A 15,729-nucleotide genomic window follows, 5' to 3' on the forward strand; every position below is an offset into this window, starting at 1 on the left:
GAAGTAACTACTACAGAGAGTGAAAGATGACACGGTAGTAAATACATTGCAGGGTTACTTAGGCAACCAGAACCTGGACTGTCCACTAATGACCAGCAATCATCTACGCAGTGACTGCACGAGTGACTCACTTCCTGGGTGGATGCCCCCGAGTTACGTTATATTCAAGCGAAGGCCAACATCTCCAAATATGTATCTCAAAGAAACGCCTACAAACGATGTTGGTTCTGATAAATAGAGCTACATGCCAGCAGAAAAACACCCAAATATGATTTTGGTGTGACCTGTTTAATCTGGCCCAGCTTCAGCTGTTAGCACATACAAGTGCTTTAAATTACACATGCCGAGGTAATTATTTGCTGGGAGGCCGTTAAATAAGCAGAATAAAATGATAAAAATCCAAATGAGTTGACATCAAAACAAATAATAGATGACAAACTCAGATTTTTCTAATCAACCAGCTTCACTGGCTGGATGTTCGCATGCAGCCTAAGGCGTAAACTCGACACCTCTTTTGTTAACTCTGGGATGTTGTGGCGTGTGTTGCACACACACACACACACACTCAGTTTTCTCATTTTTCAGCCACACACTGGAGGCTGCCATCATGTTTGAGTGTATGTGGAAAACGTCCTCTATATTTACAGGCGTGTGGAAGTCCTGTGAGGTGCCTGCACACGTGAATGCAGAAAGTACAGCTTTGTATCTGTCGCTCTCCTGAGACCGACAACAAAGCAACCTCTGCAACACAACGTTGCCGGCAGAGATAATTCGCAGAATATCGCGACTGCTTGCACGGAGGACTCCACACACTCCAACCCCACCTCCCTGACCGCAGCCTCTGCAGCAGCCAACTGTTGACTCCACCGCTGACATTCCAGCTGCATCTCATTTGGCTGTGCTCTCCGCCTTTTGTAAATTTTATTATTATTTTTTAATCATAACTGTTTCCTCTTGCGGTCATGTTAATATCTGGAAATACGCTCCGGCAGCCTCAGATCACTCAAAAGTGTTTGCGCGGTGTATGATTAAGGGTGCCTGGCGAGTCTGAAGTCGGGCCTTCGCGTGGGTAGGCAGAGGCAGCGGCAGTGGCAAGATCTTCCAGGAATATCTCAAATAAATCAGGTGTGATAGCTGGATGGAAAAAACGGCCCATTTTCCATGTTCACTTTCCAAACATTCCTTCTACCAGGAAATCCAAGGTTTAACACCTTTTGTCACAGAACTCTCCTGTTGGTGTTTTGAACAGAGGATGAGAAGAAAGGATTTGGTCTGTAAGCATAAACATCTTTTTCCATGGTTTGTTTGTTGTATTTTCCCAGGCAACAACAGAATCATCCGTTTATGCACCTCCGTCATGCTATCAGCCACCTCCATCCCACCCCACCCCTCTATTATTGCCCTCATTCAACCAAAGCGTTTCCAATACATTCTCAGCAACACTCTTTGAGTAATTGTCGTGGTCGACGCGGCAGGCCAGATATCCAAACAGGAAAAAGTGCTGAAACTATTCCGATCAAGTGAGACTGGGTGATGGAAAACAAGGCGAGAGGAGAAATGAAAGGAAAGTCGCTGCTTGTTTTGATAGCAGCGTTTAAAAATGCACAGCTGAAGAAGTGTCTAGAGTCGCAAACTTATCTTTGCAGCCCGCGTTTAATCCTCTGGTTTATTTTTAGCCCAGTGCACCGGTGCTCTCAGAGGTCTCCCGGTGACTGGATTCAGCTGTATGGGATTATACTGAAGAGAGACACAGAGGTCTTTGCATGCAGACGGGCCCAGAGTGCGGTCACGCAGAGGTCTCTGCATCCGCACTGGGGCCGCTTCCATCAGAGGCCGCTCGTGTCTTTGGCCTGTCACACGGTGTTGATGTTTGCATGGAGAAAATGTAAATGGAGTGTAATTTTTGGATGACGAATCTCTCCTCTGTCTCGCTCCTTTCTGTCATCTGTTGCCAGTGGTATCGATTCTGAACATGAGTAAATATTGTCTTGTGAGGCATTACAGAGGGAAGTGGATTAGATCATTTTCCTTTCATAACACTCCTTCGTGTCTCGGTGCACTTGACTGTTCATTCCTTTGGTGAGGAGCAAATGGGTAATATGATTTTTTTTCTTCAACTGTAGTTGTCATGGGAAACATAGTGGGAATGGTGGCAGTCAAACACAGCATCTATACCTCAGGCCTGTCAGCATGTGGTTTGAAGCTAAGGCTATTTGGAACTGGTATTTCCATTTCCTGAGTCAATGTTCATGTTTGCATTTTCTTGGGGGCAAAGGGAGTGGGGAGTGGGTGTTTTCTGTTGTTTTGCACTAACAAAGTGGTGAAAAAAGAAGGAGGTCAACGTGCCAAAAACCACTGGAATGGCCACTTGGAGATATTCAAAACACTCAAAACATTCACAACATAGCAGTCACATTCAACTTGTACACAAAACACATGCTTACCTGAGGGGTAGACTATAAAGGAAGCTCGATGTAACCAGGCTTTTTTCATGTTGGGTGGCCTGACAAAACCCCTGCTGGAGATTACAAGTATCACAGTGGCATTTACTAACTTTAAAAAGGGTTGTTTCACTTCATATGGCTCTTCTTCTGCAAAGAGCGATCCTATGAGCGCCCCTAATCCAATCAGAGATGTTATCAGGTGATAATGATAAAAATAATAATGATAAACAACTATAAAGGACATAAAAATATGAGTTGTAAATGAGAAAAACGATGAGTGCTGCAGAAAACTAGTTGATCTACTAATGAGCAAATCCAGTGGGAACAGAAACATTTGAATCCACGTTCATAAATGTATTGTAATGCTGAGTGCGCTCTCCGTGCTCCTGTTTATTTGTGAAGTAATAGCTGCTCATTAGCGCTCCGAAACTTTAAACCGGATACATTTAAGCATTAAAGGTTACTGTGCCATAGCCTCATAAAGGACATGTGGGAATTTAGTTTGTTGGCAGATCAAACTTCAATTAATTTGAGTGATTGAACAGGTATTCATTGTGGTTGTCTTGTTTCTAGAAGCTGCATTTCCAGGGGTGTAAAAGAGACTTAGCAGAATCAACTATAAAACATGCTGTAACTTTAGAGCTATTCTTCATCCATAATGTGCCTAAGGTATAGCTCGGGCATGCACAATGTGTCTATGAAAGAATAAAATCTATGTTGCCCTTAAAAGATGTTATAAATGAAAGAATATGAGAAAATGTACGGAGGTCCTTCCATTGAATTTTAACCTGCTCCTGGGTTTGTATTATTATACCTTACGATACAAAGACTAAGGAGCTTGGAAAGAAAAGCGTCTGGACTTGCTTTAAGACGGTTCACCTCTCATCCAAGAAGTTTCTTCAGTTATAAGGTCAAATGGACAGTCCCAGATTTAAGCCCTATGGAACTGTCCCCCAAGAGGGACATGGACCCCCTATTGATCCGCTACCTAATCACACAACCCAAGGTGTGAAAACGGGTGTAGGTCACAATCAGCCAAGATTTTGGGTGAGCTCACTGTGAAACCTAGCCCCACCCTATCATGTGATTTCCTGAGGTCAGAAGGCCCAGGATGTGAGTGGGTGTTAAGGCGTCTCGGAGGGGATCTCAAAACTGGATTATAGATGGCAGACGGCTGGTGTCGATATAAAGCACCTTGAAGCGACTGCTCCTGTTATTTGACACTAAATAAAACTGAATTGAACCCAAGTTACGTTTTCAGCATACGTTACCATGGTGATACAGCCAGGTAAGACGAAAGTCACCTTCTTTAAATCAAAACCTCTGACTTGAAGCTCACTAACACATTACTCTTACTTTGTAGTCTGCCCCTCTAGATATGGATATTTGCATCATTGCATCATTGCTTGTTGAAGCTCTTGTGCAACATATTATAAACACCAAAACTGTGTTGACACTTTTTTCCGTCATGCAGACAGCCGAGTCTTGTTAAGGTTGTTAGCGGCATCAAATAAATATCTGATCATTTTTTTTTCATTATATATAAATATATTGTATATATCAACTTTGTGTCTAACACAAACAGTGTAAAATGAATACAGCGAATACAAATGTGGGACTTTGCAACATTGTTACAGCCCTCTTGACCAGGCCAGTGTTGAAACAGGCGCTGAAAGATTAGCACTGCTGTGACTTTCTGGAGAAAGTTGCTTGTTGTTAATTTCCAAAACAGTAACACTGTCAAAATGCATATAAAGAATGAATGGATATCTTTATTGTCGCATGTACAACAAAATTAAAAAGTTGTCTTCGATTGGTGCTAAAAACCTTAAAACGCTAATAAAAACAACAGAACATTTACATTTGCCTCAATTAGTTGCTAGTTGTTCCACAGCATGGTACAGGGTACAAATGCTAATGCTGATGTTCAAGTACGATATTGCTGTTGGATAGAAGCAGTGTTGGTCAAGTTACTTGAAAAAAGTAATCAGTAACTAATTACTGATTACTTTCCCAAAAAAGTAATCCCGTTACTTTATTGATTACTTATTTTCAAAAGTAATTAATTACTTAGTTACTTTTTAAAAACACGATTTACAACCTGAATAGGTGATAAAGCGATAGATCTTTCAGCCCAATTCTACTTTTTCTACATAATCATCATACAAAATGTAATCAAATGGAAAAGTCTCTTTTTGAAACTTGTTTTATTAGTTTCAATCTTTTAACTTTATGCATCAAGCAAAAATTTAATTATATGCAACATTCTCTGACTTGAAGAAATTTGTTTAATATTTAAACCTATTTTCTGCACATTCCAGCACATAAAATATTTTTTGTGTTTACACTCAGTCTTTCAAATAGATGCAAGTAAAACACAGCAGAAAATAAATAAAATCAAAGACTAGCGGTCCTGTTGCTCTATTTTCACCTGTAAAGCAGGAGTGGGGTAGGCGGAGGTTTACCCTGGTGCAGGTGTGCAGCGGTCAGTGGAAGAATCCGCGAGTTTCTCTGTGAGTTTCCCATTACGTGGTAGCTACTCGGTGCTTGCTCGGAAGTTTAGGGGTTTTTTTCACTGTAAAAAGAAGTTTTCTTCCCACGCACAATGGACGCTAATGTTTTTGTCACTTTTTATGGAATCAAACTCAAAATAAGGTCAGCTGTTGCCACGAATGTTGCACTTGCTTACGTCACTGTCATGAGACATTCTTGCAAAAAAAAAAAATCACGTTTTTAGTAACGCAGTAACGCAGCGTTCCTACGGCAAAGTAACGGCAATCGAATTACCGTTTTTGCAATAGTAATCCCTTACTTTACTCGTTACTTGAAAAAAGTAATCGGATTACAGTAACGCGTTACGCGTTACTGCCCATCTCTGGATAGAAGGTATGTTTAAGTCTGTTTGTTCTTGCTTTGATTGTCCTATATCGTCTGCCCGACGGCAGCAGTTTCAACGGGGAATGGCCGGGGTGAGAAGTGTCTTTAATGATGTTCTGAATTTTTTCATGAAGTTTTCATGTAAATCCTTCAGCTTAGAGAGAGGGCAGCCAGTGATCTTTTGGGTGGTGTTGATAAGCCCTTGGAGTGCTTTCCTCTGAACCGCCGCACAGCTAGTGTACCAAATGCATATTCCATAAGGTTAGCATACTCTCAATGGTAGCTCTATAGAAGGACACCATCAGTCTCTGTGCGATATTATTCTTCCTGAGAATTCTCAGGAAGTATAGTCTCTTTTGGGCCTTCTTCAGTAGCTCAGAGGTATTTATACTTCAGGACAAGTTCTCTTCCATGTGGACTTCCAGAAAACGAAAGTCCGCCACCCTCTCCACACAATCTCCCTTTATAGTTAGGGGTGAAAATGGTGTTTTTCCTTCTAAAGTCATTTAGAAGTTCTTTGTTTTTTGAACTATTGAGAATAAGATTGTTGGTTTTGCACCAAGAAACCAGTTGCTCCACTTCATTCCTGTAAGTGGATTCATTACCTCCAGAGATGAGTCCCACTCCCATATTTCATAAAATTGTTGCTTGGATGGACAGGCCTGCAATCATATGTATAAAGGGAGTAGAGAAGTGGACTGAGCACACAGCCCTGGGGTACACCAGTGCTGAGACTCAGGGCAGAGGATATGTGATGACTGACTTTCACTCTCTGTTTACATCCCGAAAGAAAGCAGATGCCATCGTGCTTTTGAAGCCACCAGCGGAGCATTTTCACCATTGCCATGTTAGTTTTTGCAAACACAGGTCATGAGCAAGGAGTATTTGTTTGTTACCCATGTCTTTTTTAAAGTTGCAAAGTGTTATTGACTTGCCATGTTGCTGTGAATTGCTTCTAGTACAGATGGAGCTTTATTGTCCTTTCTGTCTTTTATAATTTACAAAATGAGGAAGACTTGAAACTGCCAAGTGATATGATACACTCATCAGGAAAGTGTTTGGAGAGCTGTTTTCAGACTTTTACAGATCCAGACTTTTTTAGCAACCAGGGAAGCCTCCTCTTTGTGGAAACATAAAAACTTCCACTTCCGCTTTACCATTTCAAAACAAAACTGTTTTTGCACAGCATGAAAACATTGAGTTCAGCAGCAGGTACGCTGACGCAACAAAGCGTCAACCTGTAACGGTCTTTGAGTTCATATACAAAACAATGTCTCAGGTTGGCAAAATAAGTGCTGTTTCAACGTCAAGAGCATTAAAAAATAAATTCCCGTTCCAAATCCAACTGTTGATCCAAGTGACAAACAGTATTTGTTTGCAGTCTAAATGAATTTGCAGTCTCAAGGTTTGTGGTTGACCAGTCAGCTATGTTTGGTATTGTAAACTCCACTCAGATGTTTGCTACTATGAAAATACATTGTTGTACAATATTGGGAAAAAGAACTGAAAGTTTACAGGTAAGAAAGTGGAAAAAGTCCTAATAGTGAAATGCCATTTTACAGGTTTCCTGTGTGCCACATTTAAAGTCCAATACACAAAGGATCGGGGACGATAGTGCGAGACAATGGAAAGCAGGATGTTCCTGAATCATGCAGAGCTGGACTAAATCAGATGGATCTAATTGAAGCCACATTCCTATGAGTGAGACTTGGATTCCAAAACTATTCCTGTGTGGGAATAGTTTGGGTGTGGATACCGCACACCCACTTATGAATGCACAAACACACACACCTACGAATGTGGGTGATGGGTGGAATTCAGATGAATACGGTGATACCGATATAAGCAATTAGAGTGAAAGTCCGGGCTGCAAATGCCACAAGATTAATTCTTTATCTCTTTCCAGTGAGGGCATTTCCCAGTGACTGTCAGGATGTGCTTGAGAACTTGTTGAGTGTGTGGTTGTGATTCACTGTGTTTACACTGAGACTTTCCCCGCAGAGTGGCTTTAGCCACCCAACCATAAGAGTCCGTGAAAATACAGAGTCGAGACATCAAAGACTTTTTTAGAGATTATTCCAGTCAGGAGCATGAAATAACACCGTGACAAATACAACTCGCATGGCAGGATACAATGTCCCTCATCCGTTCACATTCTGTTTTCAATCAGAAGTCCAAAATTAAACAAGGCCGCTCCCTGGAATGCAACTTCATGGTTGTGGTGCAGCTTCATGCAAATAGGTCAACACTTATCACCAGGGTAGACTCCTGTTTTCAGTAAATCAGGCATTTTATTTGTATCACATTCATTCATGCCCCTTTAGAGTGCTCAGCATGAAGAATGAGATTACATAACTGCTCAGGATGCAGGCTAAATACAAACGAACTGGCTAGAAATAGCATCTAAGCTCTTAGGTTCAAAATAGTTGTTGGATTACCTCTGAAGTCAGATGTGGATGGTGATGACTACAAGAAACCTAAAGTCTAGAAGTATTAGGAGCCAACAATCAGAGGATGACTGTTTTTAATGCAGAACCAGAAAAACAAGAATTTTTTGTTAACTTGTTTACACCTTTTCAAGGTACTTGCTATGTGGATTGTTTCAATATCTTGGAGAACTTACCTCTGGGACTCGTGTGCTGGAGGACACCTTGTGCTTCTTATGACTGAAGTCCTCACTGACAGGCCTAGAAAATGCTCCGCTCATTAGGGAGAAATTTGCATTCTGGACAGGTGAATAAAACATTGGGTGAACCCAATGTCGGATGTCGGAAAGAGAGATATACATAAAAAAAATCTCATTGGAACTGCTTTGGTTTCAGATTTCTGTGGTTAACCAGAGTTTGGTTGACACCAACTTGTCCTCAAATGCTAACCAACCATCAAGCTGGAGTGAAACTTTGAAAAAGTGTGACACAAACTGTAAATGTTTGCCTTCAAAGTAAAAGTTGTGTTTGTCCACTGCAACCAACATGCTTCAAAAGGTGTAACTTCTATTATGTAGGCAGATGGTCTCCATTTTTGGTCGACATTGTATTCTTCAAAATTTCAATACTGCTTAATGAATTGTTACTGAGTGTTTACAGATAATTAAGCTCTCCTGGACAAACTATGGGTGATTGTGGCAATCTGTTAGATACCTTTGATCCAATAAGGGAAAAATATGGTCTTATATTTATTTTATTTTATATGCACTTTATATGCATTTTTATATTTTATTTTAGCTGCAATGTTTTTGGTCAGCTGAATGCTTTTAGGGAACTTTTAGAGGAACATAATTATAATGACTTGAACTAGTTTTTCAACCTTATTCTGAGATAGGATTTTTGTAATTTAAGCGATATAGCCAAAAGAAGCAAAGCAATCCTACATATTTATTCAATGTATACATATCCTGGTAAGAAATAACTCCAAGATTAGATCTCTGACATCTGGTTTCATACATGAATATACCTGGATATCATCTGCATAGCATTGTAAGTGTGTCTTTGAATAATATTGCTAAAGGAAGCATGTATAATGTACACCTAGCGCAACTGCACATTTAGATAAACCAGTTGGAGTCTAGTAGATAAATCTGATTCAAACCACTGCAACGCAGTACCTTTAACACATGTTCTAAGTAAATCTGGTAAATATTATAGTCATCAAATGCTGATCTAAAGGGCAAGCAAAGAAATGAACACATGGAAAACCAGGCAGCTTGCTGGCTGTGCAGAGCAGCTGATTTGGAAAGGTTTCAAGTATGAACTGCAGACTGAGGTGGCGCAGCGTGGACGCTGTCAGGTGAACGGATCGCTGGACAGAGTCAGATGTGGACTTTTGAATGTTCTACTTTTAATAATAATTTATGTATTCAAAATGTTTTCATTTAAAATTTAGGCAATAATATCCCCCTAAGAAATTAATATTAAACATGGTAACACAGCTGAACTCTATCATAACTAATGAGACAAGACAGGAGAAGCAAAACAGCACATCGCACAAGATGGGAGACTATCAAAATAAAACAGGAAGTAGCACACACTGATAATGAAAGTTGAATGATTCATATTTATTATGGAAATTTCACTTATTTTTTGTAAGGCGTTACAAGCTGCTCGTCTATTTTGTAAATTGATCAATCACTCAGTCAGGAAAAATTTCTGTTATGGATTGTACCTGTTTATTTTATTGGATCTTTTGACTGGCTGTTACTGCACTTGAATATATTTTACTTATTTTCTATTGTACAGTGCTTTGCGATGACATTTCTATGAAAAACATAAGTGTTCCTTTGTGTTTTTTTATCTGGAATCTTTCCTTTCACTTGACCTTGAACATCAAGAGCATAAAAGCAGGCAGAGCATTAGAAGAAATAATAGAGGATGTTCGATACAGCCAGCCACCATCAAACACAGCAGCTTTGAAACTCTTGCCTTTTGGCCTTTTGTCAGTTTAGAATTTACTGAACCCTTAGTGTTTAACATCCGCCAAACTGTTGCTTAGGATAAGTCATAGGGCTAGGGCTAACTTGTGTGCATCTTGATATGTAATTTCTATGTATTTGCCAAAGTCAGATGGAAATCTTACCAGAGGGAAATGTAATGACTACGTCTCTAAAGGCAACCTAACCCTAATCCTACTGCTAAATGGTTCAGTGACCTATTGCATGGTAAATGTTTAATCTTCTGAAGTCTCCTGACCACTGGCAACAACCTCAAATCAAGGAAATCAGAATATGTAATTTGTGTTTTTGTTATTGTTCTTCCAGATTTGGCACCAGGTAAAAACAAAGAAAAACAAGTCATTCTAACTGACGCCCATTAAAAACAATTTGCATTCTTACCCAAAAAACATCAGTTTTGCTTTACTCTGAAATATAGCATTTAGTTTTTCACCAAAAATGACCGGTGCTATATGACAGCACTATATGCAATCACAGTGTCACAATACAGCCAGATAACTTGAATAAAGCTGGTATTAGTTGGAGCAATAACAGTAAGTGCACTCAGAAGCGTTTAGCATCCAGGAAACAACCCATTTCATTTGAGTCCACTTTTCTGGATCTGGTATATGTAGATGTGGAAGGCCATCATGAGTCAGCTAACCCACAACGTCATCAAAGCTGAAGGTCAATGTTTGGGAACTCACTCCGGAAAAGTAATTCATAACTATCCATCCATTTTCTGCCATTTATCCAGGGCTGGGCCTCAAATGCTTGAATACGCAGACTATTGATGACATGTAATGGTTTAGGACAGGTTTCAAACTTTTCCACATTGTATGGATATCCAGAGGTTGGTGGTTGGCGTAATAACTCTTCCTGCCAATACTCGTCTTGAAGTGACCCATGGCTCACAGGAAAAAGACGGAGGACAAAAGCCTTATTTTATACAAAAGAGTTAACGAGAGACGTCAGCGGTCTGACCAAATCACATCTTATAAACCTAGTGGACTTGACTTACAAGGGGAAGGTGGAGAGTGAGATGCTTTTGTGGACAACAGGCTCACAAAACGTGCACATCTCTTATTATATTGCATTAATCTAGAAAAGATAAAGATTCATGTTGATATAATTAGTTTCGTTTTCTGATGCTCACAATAAGGAGCTGCCTCTGCAGTGCATCTGCTGGTGCAGGGATGTAATCTTCACTCTCTGCTGTGTATACTGGGAAACTTTGGCAGTGAGCTCAGAGTGTGTGTGAGATTGTGTGGGAGTGTATTGTCTACATGTGGGGATGCAAGTGCACGCAGCCACAGACAGCTGTGAAAACACCTCTCCCCCTCATCACTGCAGATGCTGCTCATGTGGTCCAGCCTGGAGACGATGAGCATTCGTGAGTTGTCTGGTAGCAAAATTTGGAAGTAAAATGCCTAAAACCTGCAGTGAGATGGAGATTGGTGGAAGGTCATATTGTTGCTGCTTGTTTGGGTGTTTATTGTGTAATTGCTGCTACATAAGAGCTACACGATGAAGATTCCCCCCACGTCCCCTGGTTCCACTTGTGCTTCAATCTATTCCAGGGGTCGGCAACCTTTCTGATGATGAGTGCCATCTAACTTTTCTCAGAAGTCAATGTGCCATATGGCTGCATTAACAATAAATTTAATATTAACAGTTACACACTATATAGAACAACTTTATAGAATTATATTTGTTTGCAGATGTTGGCAGCTATCAGCGAATAGTTATCAGCTATTTTGAAACAAAAGACACTTTTTATCCATAACAGCAAATGAACTGTACAACAGAAAATGCAAATGCTATTTATGGTCTCCTCACAACAATGATAAGAAAAATAAACTGGGCCAATATGGCATGTTTGTTAATACAGAGACACACATGTTAATGTGATCTCTGGTCGCCCACTCAGAGACACAGGTCTCCGAGTGTCCAGCATTCAGACGACTACCTGAGGACTCATGTGAGAGAAAATCTGCTCACACAGATATGTAGAGCCAAATATTGTCAATAAGGCCTCTGCAATGTTCTGAAGACAGTTAAACTTGTCAGGTAGTGATGTCCAGCAGGTGAACATGCAGCTCCATGAACACGCACAGCTGTGGATTCCAGCTGCTTCGATGTTGCATTAACTGGTATTAACTCAGCCAGTTAATGGGAGACAAATCGAGCTGCTTATTAAAGCTTTCTGGTTTGATCAGAAAATAAAATTGGTCCAAACACCTGAAAGTCCCAAAGACGCATAGTGAATTCTGTCTCCAGTCTACGGATGTATCCGTGTATCTCCGTGGTGCTGATGCTGTGCTGAGCGGAGAGCTGCTGAAGCATTTGAAGTGTCGGAATGTGGAAAGCTCACAACGTCCCTCTTACCGGTAAGTTATTTTTAGCCAATTACAAGTTGAATCTGGTAGTTGGGGTTGTTAGTTAAGATATCGTCATTAAGAAGAGGCACAACTAATGTGTCTATGCAAGCAAATTTGCGATGTGCACCACTGGCGCGGCCATTTATTTTTTAATGCACCTTCTCAGATTAATTCACTGCGTGTCGTACCCAGAGCTGGACTGGGACTAAAAATGGTCCCGGGCATTTTGACTAGAGACCGGCCCCCCAGGTATTAAAGCCTTTGAATGAAAACAAACGCTGTTGTGACAGTGATGTACAGTCTTGTTGGTATATGTATGATTCCTATACATTTTATGTCAGATAAAAACTTTGGTTGTAAGATTCAGATAATTCTTTGTTAAAAGCGAGACATTTTAAATGAGAATAAGAAAGAAAAGTATTTCTTTGTGCCCCCCTCTCCATGTTAATGCCCTACCTGCCCCCCTGGCAACACTTTGCTAGATCCGCCCCTGCACAGTTACCAGCTGTCAGCTACTAAAAAAGGATCCTGGTGTTATTTGTCTCTCAGAAACAGTTCATAACTTCCCTTCAACTCATTCATGTCACCTAAAAGATAAACCTGTTTCTCCATCAGCTGTTCAGCTCTGATGATTCAGTAAGGACGTCTCCTGGTTTCATCCTCATGTTTCCCTCTCACCACATATCCAAACCATCATGACCAGCAGCTTTACAGCTGTGGCTCCAGCAAACATCAGCTGATAGTAGAAATTAATATTAAATAAATAACAACAGCTGATCAAGCTTAAACGCGCTGCTGTTTTTTAGCGTGACATCCGCTGGTTTCCTCTTTCTGGCGCCGATCAGCTGATCATTGATCAGCTTCATGATTGAAGTAGCAACAGAAGAGAGATAGGGAGAGAATAAGAGGCAGCTGTGCAGCGTAAACACAGAAAAACTCCAGCTTTGTGTCTTTTTCCATTCTAGCTGAAGTACGGGACAAACTGTGTTCCTTTTCAGCTCAATACGAAACACGTAATATTTTCTCTGAATACGAGATGATTCCATCTTTTTACAGGACTGTTGGAAACTCTACTAACCTCATGAATAAAATAAAGTTCACTATCAGTAACATCATAGCACCACCCAGCTGTATAGAAACTCCGTCATGCTAGCTAGTACGCAGTACGAGTTATTGTAACTGACTGTAAAAAGTCAGCATAACAAAAATAAACTCCACCTAAACTTGGTTTATATCTGACCCAGATAGACTGCAGGTCATAACTTCTTACCTGAAGTTCAGTTCACCTGACACTCGGACCGTCGGCCGCCTCGGGTCTCTCCTCCTGCCTCCCCTCTCCCTCATCCACCTGCTGGCCTCCACCACTTGATAATGTCACTGAATCTGTGGAAGCTATGCCGTAGCCACCACCAAACAACTGAGTTATTTTTACACACCGGCCAGCATCTGGCCAATCCACCACCTTTCATTGTTTATACCGTTACAAAAAACCCCCAAAACTTCGGCCCATAAAAACGAAAAATCACCATGGGCCCACCGCGCAAATGGCTGGTATGCCCAAATGCCTGGTATGCCCGATGGCCAGTCCAGCTATGGTCGTGCCATCGGTTGCCGACCCCTGATCTATTCAATGTATTCCACAAATTCGAGTTATTTAAAGAAACCTTAGCAGGTTAGCAGTTAATTTTCTTTCATGAGAAATTCTCTGAACTAAAATAAGCCTGCTTGCAAAGAGAGAGAAAACAATCTTTTTGCCAATCAAAATGGACCAAAAAAGATTGCATTTAGAACTCTGTTTTGAATTCTTCCACGAGCGGCGAGGACAGCTTTTACATTTCTTGAAAAGCTCTCCCAGTCGGACGGATGGTGCACAAGACACAACTGTGCACAAGATGGATTTTGGCTTCCCTCGAGTGCGGTTGCTTTATTTTAGAGCATTCAGCTGTTTGTGTATGTGTTTTTACAAGAGTTCTTGGGGCTTTTAACATGCCTTCTGTTATGTAATTAGTGTCTATGGCTAACTACCTCTCAGCAGGCAGTTTTAAACACTTTCCATGGCTGCACACCTCGCAGGCCAAGAAGCACTTGCACAGAGGGAAGAGAAAAACTCTTTTCGGCACTCTGTAGGGACAAACATACAGGATCTGAGGCTGAAATGCACATTACAGGTGTTCAAAGTCCAGCTGTTTCAATATCTCGTGCACAAAGAAATCTCATGCTTCTTAAGTGAAATACCAAAAAGTCTGATAGAATATTTGATAACATGTGGCTTGCAAAGGAATACACGATCTAAGCAGACGCTGGAAAGGATAGAGGATCCAACTGGGATTTCACTAAAAAGTGCACTGAAGAGATTCCAAAATGGAAATGTTTACCACTGTGCATTATTACAGATGAGTGAGGGAGTGGGTCAGTGTATGTGAGAGTGAGATAGACGGTCCATGCTCATGCAAAGGCATCTGGTTCTGATCAGTGCTGAAGGGCCTGGTTGTGTGGTCACATTCAGTGTTTGGGGGTGCACAGCGAAGGGGCCTAATGTGTCAATAAGGTCCTGTGACACGAGGACAGCTGTAAGCCATTCGTTTGTACGGCTCCCTGAGGGTTACGCTTATATAGTATATCCTGCATCAACGCCACACTCGTAGAAACGCCTCCTCTTGGAAATTCACAAGGCGACAAAGAACAACAGAGCATGTTTGGAGGCAATGAGTGGGATGTTTGTTGTCGATGGCAAATTGGAAGCCGTGAGAGAAGTGAAAACAAACTTAAATTGAAAACTCTCCTCCTGAAAAACAAGACAGTCAGGGGAGACAGTAGAATATTTGTGGGTAAAGTAGCTGTCTTTTTCCCATGTGTTGAACTGGAGAATAAAATTGAATTACAGAGTTCACTGCTGTCAGTGGGAACCCATGTAAACAGATGCAGGAACGCCAGCAGGGGCCAGGTTAGCTGGGCTAAACACTCCTGTGACACAGATGCAGTTGCCTGGCCTCCCAGCCGCTGATATCTCTGCTCATTAACGTGTGGCATGGAGGGAGAAACACATGGCAGCGGCGCGCTTTGGCTCGCTCGCACAAGTTTATGAAAGTAGGTGAAACCAGACACGCAAACGGATGCCGAGCGGCTCGCAGGCCTCTCTGCGATGTACGTCTGGATGCCTGGACGTGCGTGCGTGTTTCTGTAAGCGGCTGCTGCATTTCATTTCGCAGCATTTATCTACCCGCGCTGCGGCCTTTGAGGTCCAGCTTTTGTCCACCAGCGCTACAGATGTATGTTAAGTAGTAGCAGAACTCTCCTTCTTTCCCACTCTAAGAGGGTTTGGCTGAGGCCGTCCACCAAACACAAACGCCCATACCAGACGAGTGCATCACCCCTGTTCGGAAAGAATGAACACATTGCTTTCTAATGCGTTCCCAATGGATGCAGGTATTTGTGAGAGAGTCAGTGATCTGCGGTATAATTGGTTCTTAAACTAGGCCACGATGCTCGGCAGTCAAACCCTCCTTCCGCTGTGACATCTGCACGTTATACAGCAGAGACATAACAGCAGTTTGTAAACAGTTGGCGTTGTGATCACAAGTGCAAGCTAATAAAAAAAATT

Source organism: Neolamprologus brichardi, chromosome 8 (assembly GCF_056152115.1).
Source record: "Neolamprologus brichardi isolate AB-2024 chromosome 8, ASM5615211v1, whole genome shotgun sequence".
Taxonomy (NCBI): Eukaryota; Metazoa; Chordata; class Actinopteri; order Cichliformes; family Cichlidae; genus Neolamprologus; species Neolamprologus brichardi.